Source organism: Manacus vitellinus, unplaced genomic scaffold (assembly GCF_001715985.3).
Source record: "Manacus vitellinus isolate BGI_N305 unplaced genomic scaffold, ASM171598v3 scaffold_4_pilon, whole genome shotgun sequence".
Lineage (NCBI taxonomy): Eukaryota > Metazoa > Chordata > Aves > Passeriformes > Pipridae > Manacus > Manacus vitellinus.
This window is the reverse complement of record NW_021940604.1, coordinates 24,772,638-24,796,411: the sequence shown is the minus strand read 5'-3', so window position 1 is coordinate 24,796,411 and position 23,774 is coordinate 24,772,638.

Below are 23,774 nucleotides of genomic sequence, written 5' to 3'. Positions count from 1 at the left end.
TAGGAAACAGAAAACAGGTCATCTTTAAGGTTAGCGAAAAGACAGCCTAATCATGGAACTTGACAAAAAGGGGATAGTATCCCTAAATGACACTAAGTATGTATTGTGGATGGAGAAGTGGGTTTTGATGTTTGTGGGAGAAAATAACATTTTCAGAATTTGATTTCCTTCCCAAAATTTAACTAACACACTGTACAGAACTAACACACTGCCTTGGTGCATTGCAGAAATCATTCACAGTTACAGCCTAGTGCACAATGTTCTATTACAAAAGCATGTAAATGAGGCCAATTTCAAATATATAGTATAATCTCATTCTCGCCTTATTTGTGCCATGGGATACCTGTCAAAAATTAATATCCTCTCTTCATATGCTTCCACTTCTCTATGTATAGCTTTGCACGTGCTGTCTTTCAGTTGTATAGTTGTGCTTTGGAATAGCAGGGCTACAATATGTGTCTAGAATACAGAAGTATATAGCAATCTCATATGAAGCTAAAACAACCTCTTATTGTGAGTGCTCAAACTTACTGTCTTGCTATACATCTATACATTGAAAATTTTACACTTTTCTCCAAGACTTTTAGAAGCTTTAACCAAACTTGCATGTTCCTTGAAACCTCATCTCTCTAGCAATTACACAAAAAAGGCACTTGAAGTCCATGTAATATTTTTACTGGCTCTCAGCATTACCTGGAACTTTCTTAAAACTACTTTAACAGTACTCTCAAAACCCTCCCTACTTCAGTTAAAGATCTTTTTTATCTTTTTCCTAACCAATCTTTTTGTTTCTATGGTTTATTAGCCTGATTTTCAAGTGCTTAAAGGTTAAGTATTTGAACAAGAAGTTCTCTTGTCTGGTCATGTCAATAAACACCCTTTCCTTTCATCTAACCTACAAAGTCAATGCTGTTTACATTTCTAGAATACTGAATCTCAGATTCAACTATTCATCTTAAACTTAAAATACTACTTTTTCTGTGGGATAATTTTTAAGGTTTTTTTAACTATATTTCAGTGGCTTTTTGGTTCACAAAAAGGAAAAATGCAAATCTGAAATTTGACAAATTTAATTTATAAATAGCAGAACCTGATATGCTTTAAAATCTTCTTAGTTTTTTATGTTTTTTATTGCCATTTATCTCTTTGTAAGGTATATACTGCTCTCAGGGCAGACAGCCCACCTGGGAGGTAGGATTTTTAAACACTACACCTTAGAAGATGAGGTATTTTAGGAGGCAAGTGTAGTCACGTGCATAATGTGTTTCTAATGGTAACAGCATGAATGGTAATAGCATGAAAGTTATATACAAGACTACAATCTACTGTCAGCATCTGAAGAATTTAAAATCTCTAACAAGAATGAGAGGAGGAATGTAAAAGGAAAGGAGAGATGGAGAAAGAAGAGAAAGAGAAAGGAAGAAAGAAAGAAAGAGAAAGAAAGAAAGAAAGAAAGAAAGAAAGAAAGAAAGAAAGAAAGAAAGAAAGAAAGAAAGAAAGAAAGAAAGAAAGAAAGAAAGAGAGAAAGAAAGAAAGAAAGAAAGAAAGAAAGAAAAAGAAAGAAAGAAAGGAAGAAAAGAATCGATGTCTAAAAGGGTCCATGAAATATCGCAGGGTTTATACCTGGACACTCAGTAATACTGGGGCAGTTACAGATCATAATTCAGTTTGACAACTTTTCAGAGGCATGTATGAAATTTCCCATTATAGTTTAGTGTGTCCAACCCCATAGGAGCTAACAACTCCCTGGTCAGTGAGATCTGTATACAGAAGCAGTAAATTGGTGTTACACAGCTGTTGCCCCCCCTCATTAATTACCAGAGCTGATGCTGGGAAGTAAAGCTGTTAATTTTGCCTTCTAAGTGCAATCTATAATCAATTGGGGGTTGAGGGGGAGAGAAAGCGAAGCAAAGAAATTCATTATCTTCACTACATGAGGCTTTCAGCCCCTCAGCTGGAGCAGAGCTGTGCAAACATTTGATTTTACTTTTGAGACAACTGAGGGGCACAAAAGAATGGCTGCCTCCAGGGCAGATCTCCTGCTTAAGGCAAAAATTTTTATTCTGCTGTTGGCAGATCTGCTTTTGTGATATCCTTCCCCACCTCCAGCTGCTCTTTCTCTCCATTCCTTGACTTTCTTTTCCTCTTCTTCATCCCAACAGAGGGTCTGACCCTTCAAAGTGTTTGGAAGACTGAATTGGTTCTTCATCTGGCTGTGCTCTGTTGGTACTAAAGAAAGAAATAAATCATCACTCATGAAAATGATAGGTAAGCTGGTCAACTTTTACCAGTCCTACTGGGAACACACATTGATGCTTAGCACACATATCAGCTCTCCACCTCCTTTCTCCAACTATCTTATAAATTCCTCTTGTTCTGCTCACAGTGCAAATGATTTTGTTCAGGTGAACAAACTGGTATTTAATTACCTGTGCTTGGAATCTCATTACCCTGACAAATCCTCCAAAAGAGTGTATAAAAGCCCACTGTTCACATTTTGTGAACTGTTTTGCCCAAGAAAAAGCCTGTGTCTTGGCTGATATTAGAAAGGACTTCAGAAGGGATTTCTCCAAGTTAGACATCTTGAACAGGGTTCAGTTGCACAAACATAATGGTTAAGAATAATTTTAGGCCTTATAGGGGATCCTGCTTATTCTCCAGCCAGGCCAATGTGGTTCTTCCTTAATGGCACGCTGAAGATAGCTGTCTTATGGGGAGGTCTCAGAGATCGTATAGTGTCTGAAATTTATGTGTATATGTCAAGAAAACCTATTCATTATATGTATGCGGGTGCATATCTGTATAAATATGCTTGATTTCAGTGACAAACCTTGAGTCATCTTGGGCTATGCCTAAAGAGAGAAACTCTGAAGTCCTGGTTCTCTTGTAGAAATGTGTCTGAATTTTCTGTGTCTTTCCTCTGGCTCACATATTCAGGTTTTTCTTCTGTGAAAAAGAGTTAATATGTGTTACTGGTCTTATCCTTATGTGGCTTTGGGAGGCAAACCCAGAGCAGATGGAATTGTCACACCAGTTAGAAGTCTAATATATACTCCCATTCTGCTTTTGGTACAACCAGCACAGCGTATGTTCATTCAGTTACCACAGTGGAAAACTTAACATGAGAGTCAGAGCTTCATCACTTTGCAGTGATTCAGTCTGAAAATGCTTGGTATTTTGTAGCCTCCTGAAGAAAACACTGTCATTGCTATCTTCCTCAGTTTACATATGGAAAAAATATTCCCCACATTATAGAGTTATACTCTATAAATTAAAAGGACATTCATGATAGAAGTAAATGAAGTAATGATACTTTAATTAACTCAAGAATTATATGATAGAAAAACATGGGTTCTAAACTTTTTAGATTAAATATGTGGGAACTTTTTACTCTGCTTTCATTGCAATTTTTTTTCAAAGTCCCACTATACAAATGTTGTTTATGACTGCCAACAGGACATGACTTCACAGAGACACTAAATTTCATGTCTCAGTTATAAAACACATACATATAAAATATTTTTACATTTATTATAGTTCTGAACCATAACTTGCCAAAGCCCTTTCATTCCTGAAGGAGTATAGAATTAAAACAAGTTTCCTCTTGTTTTGAAAAGACAATATGTAAATTCTGTCTCTATTGAAATTGGTAGTATTTTTGTCAATGGCATCAAAAGGTTAGGGCCTGGTTGTAGGATAGTATGATCTATTCCATGAAAAAAATGATTGGTCAGTACATGTCAGTTATCAATAAACTACATGAGGAATGACTAATTAAAGACCCGAAGACTGGACACCATGTGCAAGGCACCTTTACCTGCTCCTCATTTGGGTTAGTTAGCCAAACAGCACATCTTGCCCAGCTTGGTGAGCACTGCTCAGAGCACAGGTGCCACTTGGTGAGCTGCAAGGGAAAGATTGCAGTACAGGTAAGTGGTACAGGTCCAGCTCAGATCCATCAAATTAATTAATGCGGTTGCAGCACCAACCAAACATGATTTGCTATGATTTGTGTTCAGAGTTAATTCTTATACTCTTTAGCATACAAGCCCTGGGTCAATGCTGTGACAATGCATAGACTCATGCCTACTAAGGAAGGAATATTACTCTGGATCAGTGTAGCACATCCTTGTGCTCTTCCATCTCCCAGGTTACAGCAGACAGCACAGCCCTGGTTCTGCTGGACCATTCTGGCTCCTGTTCAGAGCTTGGGCAGTCTCTGCTATGCTCTACAGTGCACAGGTTATTTACATAAGCTATGTATAAAATAAAATTATCTTGAGTTTGGTGTTCTTCCTAAAGCAATAACCCTCATAGAATATGGAGCATAATTCAAAGGCATTTTCTACATTACCTTCCCAGTGATTACAAGACCATGTGTCAATAGCATTTGACTGGCTCCAGTCCACAGGGCTTATGAGATCTGATTCTGTGCCTTGCTGTAGTGCTTAACAGTACTTAACCTGAACTCACTCTGGAAACGTGCCACTTCATTTGCATTAATCAACTCTGGCAGCCCAAACCTGTATCAACATTTATTATCCTTCTTTTTATATCATACCTCTTTACCTTTAGGTTTCCCACTTTTCCTTTCCTGTCTCACTTCTCTCACCCCTATGTCACACCCTTTACCTCCCTACTTTTCCATAATATTATCCCTAATCATTTTTGGAAGCAAAAGGACAGCCAGGCACTCTTGCTCTCTCTGTTGCAGACACCTGAGTTGCTGTCACTGTGCCACAGAAAATAAGTCATGAGGTGAGGCATTTGGCTCTGTGCTTCCAAAAAACAGAGTGGAAGGGCCATTCGAATTATCTGCAGTGTTATCCATCCCTTTCCTCTCTTCTTTCTTTTCTGCCTTTTCCCTTTAATCCTGTAAGAAAGCAGAGAATGTAGTCACCCCAGAGTACTGGTCTGGCCCCTCAACAAGTGACTGGTGAAAACCGTAGCCACGGAAGAGTAAATAAGACATCATTTTGGATGGTGCCAATGTCAGCTCCACTAGAGAGCAACTGGCTGGTTGACCCTCTTCTTGCATTTCTTCTGCCTTTCCTAGTATCCTAGTACTGTTAAAATGTTACAGGTGATAATCAGTTTGCACAGCCCTGAAATTCAGTCAGTCTTATTCTATCCTTGATCTGAAGAGCTGTGCACCATCATAAATCCAACTACAGCTGGATTTTCATTAAAACAGCACTAAAAGTAAACTCCAGAGAGAACAGGTTACAGCATTTCACAGCTTCCAGGGATTTTTCTGAATGCATAGTATAAGGTTGTAGTATCACAGCAATGATTTTTCAACAGATTGCAAACTGATCTCTTCAGGGAATTGTTCTTGAAATAAAATTTTTTTAAAAAATGAAAAAGAAAGGGACATAACATGGCTTAAACTGGTTAGTTTGAGGTTAAGAATTCTTCGCAATAATGCAGTAGATCTCAAAAATAATATTACATGGCATATGCATTTCATTATATTGTATGAAATCTACAAACAGATTGATTACTACTAGCTGTGCATCTGTAATTGAGATGCTTTGGGGATTGGATATGGAAGCAAACAGTTCAAATGAATTTCAGTTTCACAACTTAGAATCTTGTATAGTGCTGTTTCTCTTCATAAAGCTCATCTTAGTATCAAATAGTTTCAATTTTCTGTCTCAGCACAAGGATTTCTGACTTCCAAACTTTAATGGAGCCCCGAAAACCTTGATATTAGCACCAATTTTGTAAAAGTATCTCCTGTAATTACATTACAGCACAGAACCTGCTCAGAAGTGCAAAACAGGTCAGAAGTTCCACATTACTGTGCAACACTTTCCATCTGTAGGGCAGGAGATCAAATAACGAAAGGTCATTACAATTTAAACTTGTGTTGTTACCACTTGTTCAGATGCTGGCACTTTTTTCAGCTACATGCTGGTGAGCATCAGTGGTGTCCTCTTTACTTAGTGGTGCTTTAAATCCAGTGTGTATTTACTATTCAAATGTGTAAGCAGTGATGAAAAACACAAAACAGTACCGGTTCAGAGCCTCTGCCACAAATTCATGATGGCTAATTTTTTCATAAGAAAACAGTCACCACCACATCCCCGAACAGTGTTTTATATAAAATGAACACATAATCCTTAGTGTGATGAAAGGTTATTTTTCCAGAGGATTTTTTTTTTTAATTCTTTGGAGATATTTCATATGCGGCTCATAAAGATAAAACTACATGAACTCCATTTCTTAGCTTGCTTTACCCCACCCCACCCCATCAGTAAAAAAATCCTTTTATGTAAATAATTTCAGTACTGTTTTGTGTTTCAGAAACCAATGCAATTTTGAAACTAATTATGACATTTGCTCTTTCCGGCTTGCCTCTTTTCACTTGGCCATTAGCCAAAAAAATTAGAAGCATTATGGATCTGTATGTGTTTCAGAAGCCTTTAAGTACATTTTTGAGGTTTGATGTTAAGCTAATCTCTGAGTAAGATGCTGTGGAATATTAATGGAAGCATTTTGAAATCGTAAATAAACGTGTTTGGAGCAATCTAGATGAAGAGTAGAACGATAAAAATGGTTATAAAAATCTAATTAACATTTTAACAGCATAAAGCTTGCTGATACAAAAGAATAGTCTCAGACAATAGATAAAGTTAAATATTCCCATGTGGGTTTCCAGCAGATGAAACACTGCTATCAATATTTAATGGAATGTGTCAGAATTTACCATAATTTGAAAGAATGCAAATGGAGGTTACCATAGAAATCACCTTGGCAGATTACCACACAAAATGCAACACAAATTACCCCTGAAGCATCCTTGAAGGAGTTAGGAAAATCTTTGTCTGCTACCCTTTCATATTGTCTCTTGAAAGGAAGGAGAAAAGGCCTGTGTGTTTGAGTGTGTGTAAATAAACATTATGAAAAGATATTAACTAGTGATGTTAAATAAGAGAAATAATAAACCAAACCTATTCCAAACACTTTCACATTGCAGATACCTGGACTCAGTTATGCAGCAGAATAAATAATAGCAGTGAATGGGTTGGGAAAATGTCTCCAAATAATTAAGAAACACTTAATTCTGTAAGCCACATACTAAAATTCTCACATCAATTTTGATATCAATCTTTTCCAAACTTTTTCTCTCAGAAATTTCCCATTATCAACTTTCAGCTTATCTTTACGCTGCCTAAATATATGTATGCCCACAGAATATAAAGTCAGATAGTTCACAGGATAAATTTTGTTGTTTTCATGTTTTTTCTCCACAAGAAGAATATGTATGTTCTTAAATGTCTATGTCCATACAAAGATATTTTTAGTCAACGAAATTTGTCAGTTCACGAAGCAGCTATATGCCTAACTATCCTGTCAATTTTACAATGTCTGTAATCTAGAAGATAGAATCCTTCCCAAACTAGAACTTTTTTTTTTTTTGAGACCTTTTCCTCATAGCTCTTGCCAGGCATCCTGAACTGCTACATTTCCTCTCAGCTTCTAAGAAACAGCAACATGTTGAAAGCTGCTAAGTGATCCTGAACTACTGAAGATTAAAAGTTGAACAAAACTTCATGATGAGAAAAAACTCATACATATAACTTATTGTCTACGTAACTGAGTGAGAAAGCTTCAAGCTAATTTGTGATCATAAAAAACTGCCTCTTCTGTAAGTTATTCTGAAATAGTTTAGAAAACATTGGTGTCAAATGCAACTGGAAACATACCTGCTATCACCTCAGAGCCTCATCATCTTGTACCCATTCGTATTTGAAGTAGGCAGTGTATGTTACTACTTAGTAAAGTTAGATGCACAGATTTTGGCAATGTGCAATATTCTTATACTAAAAAATGTCTGAATTCTGATGTTCTCTGCTTGCCTTTTGGAGGTTATAAGGTTATATGTGCATTCATGTGACACAGTAAAGTGCATTGCATTACAGTTTGGGGTTTTCTTTTAAATTAATTAACATATAACAGTAAATCATACGTAAAATGACATAATTTCCCCTCTATAAAAATATCTGTAGCAATATATTGTTCATCCTTTTTTGGTACCTCAGCCAAAGGAGAAAATTGTTCAAAACTTCATATTGAAGCCTTGAAGGATGTGCTTACCACCAGGCTACACACTTGACTAAAGTGATGATCATCCTCCTACTACAATTGGATCATTGTGTAGCAAGGTCTGGAAATGCATGAGGCTGAGAAGAAAGGCGAGAAAGGGCCTGCTTCTAGGAGGTAGAAAGCATTGAGAAGAGTCCCACTGTTTGAATCTCTGCTGTTTCAAAAAGTGCTTCAAGGAACAGACTATAGTCCCTTCAATTTCACTGTGACAAACATCATGCAAGTATCTAGGCAGGCGATTTTTCCTTCAGAGTTTTCTAAAAATATCCTTCAAGACAGTGGATCTCAATAAAGCCTAGTTAGGCTTTCTGTCTGAATAACTTCAGTGCTTTCTCCCCATATTTTCTTCATTGCATGTCACACACTGCAACAGGAGCTAAACAACTGCTTCTTACTTTCCTCCTGGAGGACCATGCATGGTGTGACCTCTACAACAGCATATGGCAATAATGACAGCAAATCCTGGACTGTCACATATCTAAGCTAAATTACCTTATTGCTACTTCTGTTCTTCATGTCTCTGCTCTGTAGTATTTGAGGGAAAGGAATGTCTTGACTGACTTGACTGACATAAACTGCCTTTCACAAACATTTTGCTATATAAACTCTTATAAAATCCTTGTGACTGGTTAAGGAGCATCCTGTAACTACTGCTGCAGACCACTGAGCTACTAGGTGATCCTGCTTATACGTTATTTTCAAAAAAAACAGATGTTCCTTCAGAAAGATGAGTGCTGTTAAGTACCTGACCAACACTACAACTTTGTGCTCCTCAGTTACATGGAATTACTCGAATCTTTATGTAGTCATGACACAAGAATCCTTTCACATACTGCTCATCTGGTCACACTTGGTTCTCAACCTGGCTCAAAGTGCAGAAGTGACACACAGAGCAAAACACCTTTCTTAGTGTCATTGCCCTAAGCAGGAAGAACTTGAAAATTCACAGGAAAGGTTAGTCACAGGAAATCTGACAAATTTTGTACAATTAGGGGTGATTCAAAGACATTTCTAAATCTATTTTTCCAGATTGTAACAAACTATCTTATGCGAACACATAGTGGACTGAATGCTTGATACGGAATCTAAAATGCCAAATGGATGAAAACACATAGATAAAAACTCTTATATCTGCTTTCAACTGGCATGCACAACATATTGCCATACCAACCTCTTTATACATTATGCAAATAAAAAATTTTCTTAAGTATTCTGAAATATTTTACCCACTGTTTTCTTTGTCTCACTTAGGTTGATATCACCATTTAGTAGTATTGATGCTTTCTTCTAGCTGTAAGGAAGGACAAAAGGCTCCAGGCTAGTTCTGCAGTCAAGGCTAATGCTGCTCTTTAGACAATTTGAAATAAAACCAGTCTGCTCCTCTGGAGTCAAAGATCCTGGAGTCATAACACTAACATCTCCTAGTACACATCATTCTGTTTTCTTAGCTAAACTTTCAGACTTTTAGAAAAAAACCTTGGGTGCTTTTGTATAATTATACTTTCAGATACAATTGCTTTCAAAGAAACACAATTCAGCTATAGCATGCTACCTAACAGGTTATATGTGTAGGATGTCAAGCAATTTATCTTGTGATTTAAGGAAGAAAGTGCCTGATTTTACTTTTTATCAAAATAAAAAACACCAGTAAGCCTAGGTTTTGTCCCAAGTGTCTGTTGCAGCTGGAGCAAAGCTGCAAACTCATCTAAACAGGGCCAATCTGAAAGACATCTGGGGAGGTGGAAATGCATTAATTCTCTCCTCCTGTTGCAAACCCTACCAGCATACAGAACTAATGCAGACTAAGGGCTAAATTCAAAGCATGAGGAAGTCAGAGTTCTCTTCAGCTCTCTTCTCAGGAATACGTTTATGTTCCAGCATAGACTATACAGCTTCAGACCAAAGAAAACCTTTCCTAGACAAATATATATATCAAATTCATGGCAAATATAGTCACAGTAATACAGTCATTACATAATAATTTTATATTAATATTGCATCAAAACAAGGTCGACAGAGGTGACACAGGTTCCAAAGATGACTGCTTATGGAGCAGAACCTAGTTCCAACAGCAGTCCCAACAGCATTTATTACCAACTATAGGACCAAAACTACTTTTATAGCAGGTACATCAAGACAACAAGATCCAGTCAAGCTCTGAACACTTCCAAGAATGCAGATCCCAGAATCCCTCTGGGCAACTCATTCCAGTCCTTGAGCATACAAATGGTGATCTTTTTTTTATTTCCATATATCTACTTGGAATATCCTTTGCTGCAGCTTGCGATTGTTGCCTCTTGCCCTTTTGCTGTAGGAAAGAATACTGGTTCTGTGCTCTGATCCCTGTAGGTAGTTGAAGACAATAATTAGATTCTCCCTTAACCTTCTCTGTTTTAAACCATTGTGTCAACCTCTCCTTAGACTATAGGAGTTTTCACATCATAAGGAACTTGTACTTAAACCTCCTCCCATTCCTGAGTACCTACTTCTATCAGACTGCTGCTGAACCTAAACAGAAATCACCCGTAAAGTACATATGAATATGAGTGTGCAGTGACACATAAAGGAAGTGAAAGAGTGGAATGTGTGACATTCTTTCCTCAAGTAACCATGACCAGGATTTTCTGAGAGTCTTCATTTTTCATGTCTCAAAGAAAGAAATGTTCACTTTTATTTTATTAGAATCAGTAAAATTAAATCCTCTTCAAACTTCATAAGGCTTTGTATTTTAATAGTAAAACTTACCATAGCAAAAGCATTATTAAATGCATGTGCAGCAAAACAGCACTGTTACTTGTTTGGAGTCCAACCCAATAACAGAACTTCCCATATCTGCTGAAAGATTTATTTTCAGGCTCATTTACCCTTGGACTGATATAAAAGCTTTGCAGAATTCTCTACCTAAAACAGCTTTGGAATATAAATATAGACTCAAGGGAGTGAAGAAAGAAGAGCAAAATCAGGGCTGAACTGAACCTTCACTTGAGTAGGAGCAGACATTTGAATTAATCTCCTGCTGCTAAGCAAGAACATAAACTAAACTAATCAAGAAAGGATAAAAGGGTTGAGTTTGAAGTTGAACCTTAAATTCTGATGTAATCCAAACACTCTAAAGCCAAAGCAAAACTGATTGCTTGAAATTAAACATAGTGTTCTCTGTGCACGAATTATGAATTGCAGCTGGAAAGAGGGGAAATTGCCCCCAAAAGAGCATGAGGAAGGAGGAAAGAAGAGAAAAATGCACTTGAACATAAGAAGCAGCAAACAAAGATATCCTGAGTCACCTCATAATAAATGCCCCATGCCTAACCAATGTAAAGAAGCAGGGTTATTATATTTTTGTAAAAGTCTGGTCCAATGGCAGGGTTGATATCCAAGCCCTTCCAAAGAACACTACATTTGGGTAATTTTGTAGAAAGTTGTAGTGACTTTGGTCATGATCAGAAGTGTATGCCATTCTGCCTTGAGATCTGAGCAGCTTCTGCTTTATCAGTCACACAAATTGAACACAGAATACAACCAAATAATAGAAAGTCCGAAATCTAGACTATGTGGCAGGTTTCATTCACGTCTGGTTAAGGATGTCAAGAGACAGAAAGCTGCCCATTTGCCATAACTTTTGCAGTGCAACTGACTTCTGGATCACTGAATGGCCTACTACCTTTCCTGGAAGCGCAAGTATTTGATTTCATCCCTACAGACACAGCTACTGGCTAACTCAGTTGTTAAAAACTTGTATTAGAAACTGTTTCTGCAAAATCAAGCTCATGTTTGACCCAAATAATGGAAGTGGATGTATAAATCATTGCTTTGATCTCCCATTGACTATGTCTACCATATCGGCTCCACATCCCTGTTTTTCATGATCTTTATTAAAACTCTGCTCTGCTTGACAAGAACAGAGGTAGTATTGCCATAAGAAAGGACAGTGCTTAAATACAACGAAGCAGCTCATTGACCCTGCTACAATGGCTTTCCATGTCATTGCCAAACTAAGAAGCAGGGTGAGAAGTCTCAGCATCTAGAAATGGCTTTGTCAGTATGCATGTCACCATGACTCCCCTTTAACATGAGGAGCAGAGCCCGACATCAACTCCAGGCTCTTGAGAGCCTAGCTTGCTTCATCAGCTCCTTTGCACCCATATATACTGGGTCTGATTGAGAGAGAGTGGTTGTAAAACTAGTCTGTAGGGCACAACTGAAGATTTCTTTCTTCCCCGCGGCAGCCCTCATAATGCTGTGCTTCGTATTGGTAGCTAGAAAGGTGTTGATAACACCCCAGGGTTTTGGCTACTGCTGAGAAGCACTGGCACAGCACCAGCACTGTCCCTCCAACATTCCCCCCTTTTCAGTAGACTGAGGGCAGGGAAAATCTTGGTAGGACCACAGCCAGGACAGTTGAGCCAAACTGACCAAAGGCTGGTCGCTTGCTGATAGGAAGTAAAGAATAAAATCTCTATGCACACATGCAACCTTTCATTTTTGCTTTATTAAACTGCATTATCTTGACCTACAAGGATTTTATTTCCATCTTGTTTTCTTCCCCCATCTTGCTGAGGAGGATAGAGCAGAAGTGATAGAATGGCTTGGTGGGCATCTGGCATCCAGCACAGGACAATGCATCCCACCATAATTACAGCACACTTAAAGCTTCCTAGTCTTCAGATAAACCATCTTAATGCAAATGCATAATAGTGCCTTTTTCTCCTTTAGAGCAAAAGAGAAATCCCACAGAGATTTTTCTCTCCTGTGTTCTCTCCTCTAGGGTCACTTTCTCTTATGCATTTTCTGATTGATGAGGTTAGCTTGTTGCACAAGTTTCAGGGTTATCCTATCTGAAATATTATTGCTAGAACAGTAGGGAATCCACTTTCCCAACATTACTATGATGAAAAATGAGTTTGATTGTTTCTGTTTTCCCAGGCATGCATCATGAATGGAAACAAAATTTCATTTTCTAATGCTAGAGGAAAATTATATTGCATGTCATATGAGAGATTGCCTTCATGACACTAAAACAGAAAAGGAGTATGAATCAGAAGAAAATTAATACTTTACTGAGTATGGCCCATGTTCAGTGTAAGTCCTCTCACCAGGTAGGGAGTACAGAATTTGGGTTTACAGATCATGTGTGAAGCCTTGGTTTTGTCTCTACCTGGCATAAAGAGTCCATATCTATAGTCATAACTCAGTGTCTGGCTCACCCTGTGCTATGACACATATGTCACACTTCTTCCTAAGGGTTGTTGTCAAATAAGCAAAAAGAGAGAAAACTACTTGGGCTTCAGAGGGATTGGGTTTGATATGCAAACTAGAAGGGTCCCAAAAAAAATTCAAGTGATTAGATCAGAAACTCTAAGGCTTCAGGCCAGCATTCAAGTCTGGCTAAAGAGGAACTCTACTATAATTCTGTCCTTTTGCAGTATCACTGAATGCTTATAAAAAATCTTTTGTAGAACTACAGTCTATGTCTCTGCCAGATTGCACTTTGGGAGCTGTACTCTTCAAAACAGTAACTTTATGTGTTTTGATTGTTCCTTGAATACAAATATTTCGTAATGAGAACATTCACAAAACTTCTACATATCAGTTTTTATTCTAAAATAAACTAGAGGCTACTGATTAGCAATATAGTAGAAAAAATGTGGACTATAGAAATCACAATTCTGCTCCCATCTCCTCTTAGAACCTACGGAAATAACCATCTAGCTAACTTGAACAAAAATAGTGCATAGACGGGACTGGTCAACAACACTCCAGAATATTATTTAATTTTAGAAGTTTGTGTGCTATACATTTTCTTAATGATAAACTGCATAATGACTTACAAATTTTGGCAGACAAGAGAGTAAACAGTCCCAGCTTGTAGAGTGAGTATCCTTCTGAGAAAGTACCATTAGCAGTGATTTGTATGATTTAACAAAGTTCAGGCAAAACTTCTGAAAACCCTGAGTTCCAATTAACGATAATTAAATAAACAAATGCACAGAGTGAATAGAAAGCCTCTATTTCATTAGGTAGAGTTTTCTCTAGAGTGGTATCACATAAAAAATTACTACTTGACAAAAACTATTATAAAAATCCCATTCTCAGGGATTCAGCTAGATGAAATAGGTTTTCGGGATTCCGTTCTTACTATTAGACAAATACAATAAAAAATGCATGAGTTTATTTAAACACTAAGTAATCCATGAAGAGGTCTGCTTTTCTGTTCAAGCCAGTACAGGAAGCTTTTAAATCCATTTCTGCTTCATCCACAGTCTGAATAAAGCATTTTTCTTCTTAAATGTGTGCACTGGAAAGAAAGAAGGGTTTTTTCCCCTTCCTCTGCTTAGGAAGAAATAAGAAAGCTGTTTGGTGTGAAAAGTGTAATTTTTCATTCCAAATATGAAACATTTGCCTCAAGAAAGTTTTGAACTTTTCAAATTAACTATCTTGATGCTAGATGCCCAGAAATGTTGATATACTCAGAACATCATGATAACAAGCCCATCCTGCATTAGTTGTTTCCAGTTATGAACTTTACCCATTTGGAGATAAGTGTTTGATAGTTTTCCATTCCTGGATGGAATTGCTCCAGACAGACTTTTAACTCTAGTAGAGCTAAATGCAAATTTTTGCATAGCAGCTGGCAGTGGTGAGAGCAAAACGTTTCCTATAATTATTTACCATGAAAAAAATTTAGTCTTTTAATGAAAACTATATTCAGTCATGTACTAACTAGAAACCCAAACCATTTCCTGTCTTTTGCAAAAAACTTCTAACAATATTCATTTTTCAGGATTCTTTTTTTGACTCAGTTATTGAAGGAGAGAAAGAAGAAAAAAAATTCCAATGAGTTGTGAGGACCTTCATTTTTTATCTATCTAGTTCACCATAAAATTTCTACATATGTTATGATGAGTCCTTGAATGAAAATTATTTAAGCCTACATGGAAAATGAGTAGTATAGCAATTTTACACTTGGCAAGAGAGTCAGGGAAATAAAGTACTAAATAAAAAGGAAACATTGTGGGGAAATGAGTCAACATTGGTGACAGCTTCTTCATTTTATGACAATTAATTATTGTTTGGATGTAAAGCTTTATACACTCTTAGTCTTCTCCAACCCCAGCATAAAAACTAACTCAGGAGTAGATAATTCGACACATATTGAAACACAGTTCAAACAAACTGAACATTTTTTTTCTCTCAATGTCTAAGATATTATTTTCTCAGTTTTGCAGACAATAGGTAAGTGTACAAAGCTACTGGCTGAAACAGCTTGGCTCCATCACCTGATCCACATGAGAGGCTACTGCAGAGAGGTCACTGTACAGCTGGAAGCAGCATTAGTGGAAGGAGAGCTATAATGGTAGTCCGGACAACTGTCTGTAGCTACCATTTTACAGGACAGCAGATTTCAGTTATTTTACTGCCAACAGTTAACAGTGGGGTATTATTCTCAATGCCTTATTGAAGAGATCTGTATCACTCAAGAGCACAGACTCTAAATTTCAATGAGAATCAGTACAGTAACATTGTCTTAGCATATTTGAAAAAGAATCTCTAAAATACAAGGAAATGAAAGCAGCTCCACTCTTGGGAATTATCTGCAATTAAAAAACATTAATGCAAAAGAAAAAGTCTAAGAACATTTACAAATTTCTTCAGAAGCAGAAGACCATTGTGGCTCTAGAAAACAGGTCTCAAGCTTCAACATGCATAAATCATTATAAATGGAATTGCAGCTGTGAATATGGGTCTGGTCTGCCAGTGAAGTACTAAGATAATGCTTACTTTGCTGATTTTCTTCTATGCAAGAGAAGACATCTTCAAACTCTGAGTTCAATAAAATATCAAATTACTTTCAGAAAATGTTATACATTTCTGAAACAGTTATGATTAGACAGATTTAAAATAAAGTAATAAAAAAAAAACCAACATAAGTTCTTTTCCCTGACTGGAGAATTACTTTAATACTTCCAGAAGCCAATAAAAGAGAGTCAGCTGAAGTCAGTGAGTTTCTTCCTGGGTGATTACAATGGGCTTTGTATCCTGCATTTTGTTCAAACACTCATATGCAGGAAATTAGGATTGGAGACTGACATATGTTTTCAGTGAATGTTCATTGCCAGTAAATTGGATGCATGACTGTTCATAGAAATTGAAGTCATATAAGAGTCACAAATATATTTATTCAGAAGTTCAAATGCATATCAAAACTATTTGACCTTCTGATCAGCTGCTGAAGGACAGAAAAGCTTAGTTCTACAGTTTAAGAGGAGAAAGTAACTTCCCTTACTCAGCACAGAGGTTACTGTATGTTTGCACTATTTCCTTACACTGAGGTTAGACCAGATGAGCTCCAGAAGTTCTTTTCAACCTAAGCTTTTTTTTGTGATTTTTAGGTAAACTTAGAATTCTCACCTCTGATAAATATATATAAATTTTTGATTTACACAGACATGATTGTAGGTCTGTGTAGGTATTATAATTTCAAATTATAATATTGAAGCATCTAAAATTCACATCAGTAAGATATGAGCAAGATAACATCCCAGATAAATGCGGATACATGCAATTATTTTAAAATAAGTCTTAATTATAATTTAACAGATAAGAGAACATTGCAGTTCTCAAATCAATGATTATTAAGGACAATCATAACATAATCAAATATTTAGATAAGCTACTTAGAGATTACTTACAGATGCATCATAAAATGGACACTAGTGAGTACTTCTTTCAAATCAATACTGTAAGTATGGACCCTGAAGGAATTATAAATAGCATGTGGAGAGATTTCTGTCCAACTAGATCTAATAGAAATAGAGGTATATATTTAAATTTGTAGTGTTTCTGTAGGTCTCTACAGTATTAAGACTTTAACTGTTATTTCTTATCTCAGAGTTGTGGAATTGCTCCAATGACAGAGGTACAACACTTTGGTGTCCTGAAAGGAAAAATTCTTGAAATCTTGGCCAAAAGAGTGGGCACACTGTCTTAGGGTGCATCTTTCCAGATGCATTCCCTTTTGGAGCTTCTAACCAGTCATTGAATCTCAAAGGAAGGGTGGCATTGTGAGTCCACCCTCCCAAGTGGAGAATCTCTATTCAATAGTGATTACATTGTTTTTCATAAAGGGAGAGGAGAATACATCTGGCCATCAGAGAGCCATTAAATCAAATACACTTTTTCTATTAAGCCATTACAGAGAAGACAGCTAACAGAAATGACTATTGCATAAAGTTATTGTTTTGGTGCATAAATCAATGACTTTTTGGAAAAACACTTGGAACTATCTTGGTGGCCTGATATACTCAATGTAGAAGGAAGATCCTAGCTGCTAGTTAGTTAAGTGCAGGAATCATTCTAACTCTGATGTCAATTTCTGTGTAACAGAGACAGCTCTTGAGCAGGGATGGTTAACAAAGTATGGCAGCAAAGCTCAGGATAGGCTTTGATAATGTTTGCTATGGTAATTTGTTGCCACAAACTATAGACAAAATATAATTATAGATATATTTAGGTTTTTAAAAATTAGTTTTGTGGAAGTTTTTTCACATAAAATGTAGTTTGTGCTGCTTTAGGATCAAACATTTACTAGATACAACTGGGACAGAAAAGTCAATAACTCATCAGAGAAAAAGTAAGAATAAAAATCTACTAGGACATCAGATAAGACAACCAAGGCACTGTAACATATACATGTTATTGGTTACAATTTGCAGATTAGAAATCTTTCTGTTTTGAAGAGCCAGGAAAGAATTTGCAGCAAGGATGTTAGAAGCTATCTTACTTACACACTTTTCCCTTTTGAATACTTTACTACTATAGCATTTTTAGGAGGCATGTAAAATTATTTTTAACTGAACTTCACAAAATCTTTTTTCACTGAGCATATATCATAAATGTGCGGCATAAAAAAACACAGACGTGTCTACCTATAAGCTTCAACTACTAGTTCTTCCCATAATGAGTCCAGTTCTAGCACTGTGATATCCCCAGCAACCAGTCACAAAGTGTCCCCTATTATTTTGTAGTCTGTTAAAACTTATTTGTGAAGCCAAATGAGTATCATGTGCAAACTGCCCCAGGCAAGACAGAAAGAGCCAACACAAAATGTATACTCCTAATATATATGAAACTGTCTGGTAATTATATCAGCATTCAGATTCATGGCTCTAAAGTCTCCTGGATTTAGTGTAGCAAGATTAGTCAAGGATTAAGCAATGTGTTACTAAGGGAATAGCCATCATATCCTGGAAGAACCACTGAGAATCAGTGCAAGCAGTTTGTGGAGGAACTGGAAAGATAAATGAAAAGATTTAAAGCATAAGCTGTATGCAGAAAAATTACCTGAATCCAAAAAACTCAAATGGAAAATATTCTCATGTAACAAAAATGCACATTAAAGATCTGAACATATAACTCTGCAATATTTACTACAATGTTCCACTTTGTCCCAAAGCACTAAAAAAAATCTTGAATTAATTAATTGAAACATAATACTAAGTCAAAGGCTAGAGTAGCAAATTTTAAGGATAATTAACCTATTTGGAATAAGAATAAAAGCAAGTTTTCTCTGAAAATTTTAAATACATAGAAGCAGTTCATACGTTGCTATGAAGAAAATGTTCAGATTAGTAACTTCAGTCGTTTTTCCTCTTAACACAACCTTGTGTCAAAATTGTCTAGAAGCAGAAATGTTGTAAAACTCCAAGAAATGAGCATCTCCAGGACCAGGAAGCCATCAAAGTGTCAAATCTTGGAAGTTTCAGATCAGTTCTGAAGTCCTGAATACTAAAAAATATTGTTTGAAAAGAACAGAAATAGGTATTCATATTTTACAGAATCACAGAATCAATTTTTTTGGAAAAGACCTCTAAGATTATAGAGTCCAATCTTTGACTGATCATCACCTTGTCACCTAGACCATGGCACCAAGTGCCACATCCAGTAGTTTTATGAACACTTACAGAGATGGCGACTTGACCACCTACCCGGGCAGTCCATTCCAATGCTTAGAAATCCTTTCCATGAAGAAATTGCTCCTGATGTTCAACCTGAACCTCTCCTGGTGCAGCTTAAGGCTATGTCCTCTCATCCTTTCACTAGTTGCCTTGGAGAAGATGCCAAACCCCACCTTGCCATAACCTCCTTTCAGGTAGTTTTGGAGAGAGATAGGTCACTCCTGAGCCTGCTTTTCTCCAGGCTGAACAATCTCATCTCCCTCAGCTGCTCCTCATACAACTTAGACCCTTCAACAGCTTCCTTACTCTTCTCTGGACATGCTCCAGCACCTCAATGTGTTTCTTCTAGTGAGGGGCCGAAGAAGTGTGACCTCACCAGTGCCAAGTACAGGGGGATGATCACTGCCCTGCTCCTGTTGATTATTCTTGTGCCATATTATTCTTGTACCTTGTACCACATTATTCTTGGTACAAGCCAGAAAGCCAGTGGCCTTCTTGCCTACCTGGGCATGCTGCTGCAGCACTGCATGGGGTTGTTATGGCCAAAATGTACTTGGCTTTGTTTAACTTCTTACCATTGGCCTCAGCCAATTGATCCAACTTCAGAGCCGCCTTATCCTCCAGCAGATCAACACTCCCACCCAATTTAGTGTCATCTACAAACTTACTGAGGGTACATTCAATCCCCTTATCCAGATCATCAGTAAAGATATCAAATAGAATTAGTTTAAAAAATCTACTACTCTTTACAGCCCACTAAATTAGCAGATGGCCAAAGTGATTTCAGAGTGCAAAAATCTTAAAATCACCTAACAGCTACCAAGACAACCTGTCCAGGATCTAATAAAATGGACTGCGATCTCTTTTGCTTCTTGAACCTTTGAAATACTCCTTACATGAAGGAGTGAATGAGAGTAAATCAGCTTTATTGCTGTATCTCAGAAATCATCAGCTGTGTCCTTCAGAATAGTTTTACAGCTACTTCATGCTGTAGAAAACATTTGATAATTCTTTCTGATTCCTAAATTGTTTACTGGCAAACATTTCATAAATTTTATTTAAAAGAAAGTTACTGTGTTCATACTGAAAACTCTGTTCTCTTCAAAAGGTGGAGGATAAAGAGTATTCCATTTCATGAGCAAGTGGAAGTATACGCCATTGGCTTCAGTAGAAAGAAACTAGTTCACCTGTAAGGGAAATGTAGGCAAGTCCACTTGACACAGAGCAATGGATGTGACATTTTCTGATCAGATGGTCCTTGAGGACATTTTGTCTCAATTGAGTTTGTCTTGATGTACTTAATATTACAGCAGTTACAATCCATGTACTGGCACATTCTAACCTAGAAAAGCACAGAAAGTATTTACATCAATTCAGAGAAGAAAAGCATACTTCAGTTAAAGATTTCAGGAAGAAAAGTATGTAACAAACCTTTAAAAATAACTTTTTATGTAAAAAGATTGATTTTTGAGGGAATACCCTCAAGGCTTTTCTTTTGTACAAAACTGGGCAATAAAATTTAGAGGACTAGAGAAAAACATAGCAAAAATACCATAAAAATATTTTTTTGTTACCTCCTGGGAGGCTTGAGTTCCAGACCTTAATCTCAATTGGCTATAGGAAATCTGCACCTGCATTTCACTGACCCACCTAAGATTTCAGAAATTTCAAAGATACTATAGAGTTCATTATGATTGTTTAAGAAAAAAATAAAGTTAGCTTCTCATGGAAAATACTGTTTTCTTTCAGCCTAAAAGAATTCATTTACAATGCTAGAAAACCCTGTAATTTTTTTTGCTTCAAATTAATCTTACCTTTCTCTCTTCTTTATACTCTTCTTAAGGCACTCCTCAGATTTGGCATTTGATGTTTGGTTCAGAAATTTTCCATATTTCCACAATGTGAGGTAGGTAGGCTCTTACCTGTCTCTGCTTTAATGCTTTGAGGACCATCTTTAAATGACTCTATGCTAATGCATGTAGCATGGGGAATAAACAAGAGGAGTTAAGAGATCGGGCAGGGGGATTGGATCTAGATGATCTTTGAGGTCTCTTGCAACTCAAATTTCCAGCTCTTCCAACTCATTCTATCATACTGTGGAGAAGAATCCCATCTACATTCTGTATACTGCCAAAATAAAATATGATAAAAGCAAGCAATAGGTTTGAGTTGTCAGCACAGAAATCTCTAAACTTTTTTGTGCACAAGACTAAAATTTCACACTTGATTACTGTAGTCAGATAAGACAAATCCCCACAGAATCATACAGTGGTTTGTGTTAGAAGGGACCTCAGAGATCATCTCGTTTCAACTCCCCTGTCACAGGCAGGAATGTCTATCACTAGCCCAGGTTGCTCAAAGCCTGTCCAAGCTTGCTGGGAACACTTCCAGGGACAGCACATCCACCACTTCCCTCAGCAATATGTTCCAGTGCCTCACCACCTGCATAGTAAAGAATTTCTTCCTAACATCTAATCTAAATCTACTTTCAGTTTAAAGTTATTCTCCCTTGTCGCATCAATACATGTCCTTTTAAAAAGTCCCTTTCCAGCTCTCCTGTAGGCCCCCTCAGGTACTGGAAGGCTGCTATATGGTCTGCCTGGAGCTTCTCTTCTCCAGGCTGAGCAATCCAAATCCTCTAAACCTTTCCTCAAAGGAGAGGGATTTTCTTAGCTGGAAACTATTTGTTTTTTCCTGGTGATGATCTCCACTGAATGAGTACAATGTTACCTTTGAACAATCATTCCATTATCATAGAATCATAGAATCAACTGGGTTGGAAAAGACCTCTGAGATCATCAAGTCTAACCCTTGATCCAACACTGCTGTGGTTACTAGACCATGGCACTGAGTGCCACATCCAGTCTCATCTTAAAAACCTCCAGGGACGGTGAATCCATCACCTCCCTGGGCAGCCCATTCCAATGTCTGACTACTCTCTCTGTAAAAAAATTTCTTCCTAATATTCCTAAACCTTCCCTTGCAGAGCTTAAGACTGTATCTGTTGCATAGTTACAATTATCTGTCTTGAAAGATAACAAGTGACATAAAAACTTAACAAAATTATCACTTAGCAGGTAGGGTTGTCCAAACTATTGTTGCCTAAATGTCAGGGGAAAGACAGTTCTTCTGAGGACAAATGTACCTTTAAAGGTTACATATTCCCTAAATCAAACTGCACAAGAATTTTAAGTATTTTACAGAAGTCTAAATAAATGTGTTTTAATCAAATCAGGCCATTTTCAGAACACTGACTCACTTTTTTTCTACTGTGGGAAGGAAATTCAGGTCAGGATTTGTCTTGGAATAATTTATGTAGATATAGTTGCCCTATGTGTATATAAATATCTCAGTTACACACCCTTTCAGAAATATCCAGATCTATTTTTGTTTAAGGTTGGTGTAGGCAAGATATGAAAAATTGTGGAGAACATTTGCTCTTCAACATAGCCATGCCTGGATGGATCCACATTGAGATGGAGTCTGTGCTCTGAACACTGAAGAGTTTGAAGACAAGTGGAAGTCATACCAATATCTGAAGCAAATCATGTGTATGAAGACTGAACCTGAACCTATCTGCATTCCTCCTTCAAGTTAGGACACTGTGCAGGTAAGAATAAGGGGACAATGGAGGTAGAAAAGCAACCTGACACCTGATGGTTCAGATTTTGTCAGTGTCAGTTCAGATGTGCTTTACAGTGCCAGAGAAAAATTCTGTTACTGGCAAACTTGTGCTTTTAAATAGAACTAAAACATGTAAACAATTTATTGAAAAAATAAATAAAAAAAAAATTACTTAGGAACCGAGTAAAATTAAACCATTTTCATAAGAAAAAAAGGTAAAAGTCCATCATAGAATACTGTTTGCAAAGTAATGTGATTAGATCGGAAAAATTAAGTACTAGTTGCATATAGTAACACCAAAATTTTTGCAATTACTGGAGAAACAAATAAGTAAAGAAACAGGACAGATTAATTATATAATTGATCTAATGCAACCGTCCAAAAAATAATTGATATGCTCTCATTACCATAACAAATAATTCACATGACAAAACTGATACACGACACCTTCTCAGAAGCCAGTTAAAAATCATTACTAATCACGTCACTCTGCACTATGGCAAATCGGATGAATAAAAGCCGATTTGTAAAGCATTTAGTATCATCATTTTTCATAGTTTCCTGAATGAAATACTAATGGTCACCACAGTTGAGTGAAATGTCTCCAAAAAGAAGAAAGAACTATACACTCATAACATAGTACAGGATTCATGACTGTGAAAAATAGAGTCTACAGATATATCAACATGATAGGGTTTTTTTCTAAACTGGAAAGTAATTCATAATTCTTATTAAAACAAGATGACAACAGGACTTCCATGCCATAGACAGACATTAGCCAGCTTAAATGGAAATTTGAATAATTCTATTTTCAGTGCTTTGCATTTTCATATTTTGAGGTGATTAAAAGCACTAAATGAATTACATTACAATGACTTTAAGTGGGACAAAATTACCATTCACTTCCCAGGAGGGAAGCTGCTTTTGCAATACATTTTTTTCGTTTTCACAATCATCCTGAGAAGTTCCTACAGGCATGGAAAGGGCAGCAGCTTTTAAGAAGTCAAGAGAGGGAAAAATACATTAGTTAGTTATCCTTAAGAGGAGGTAAGAAAGGACATTTTTAAAGGTTAAACTGGGCAA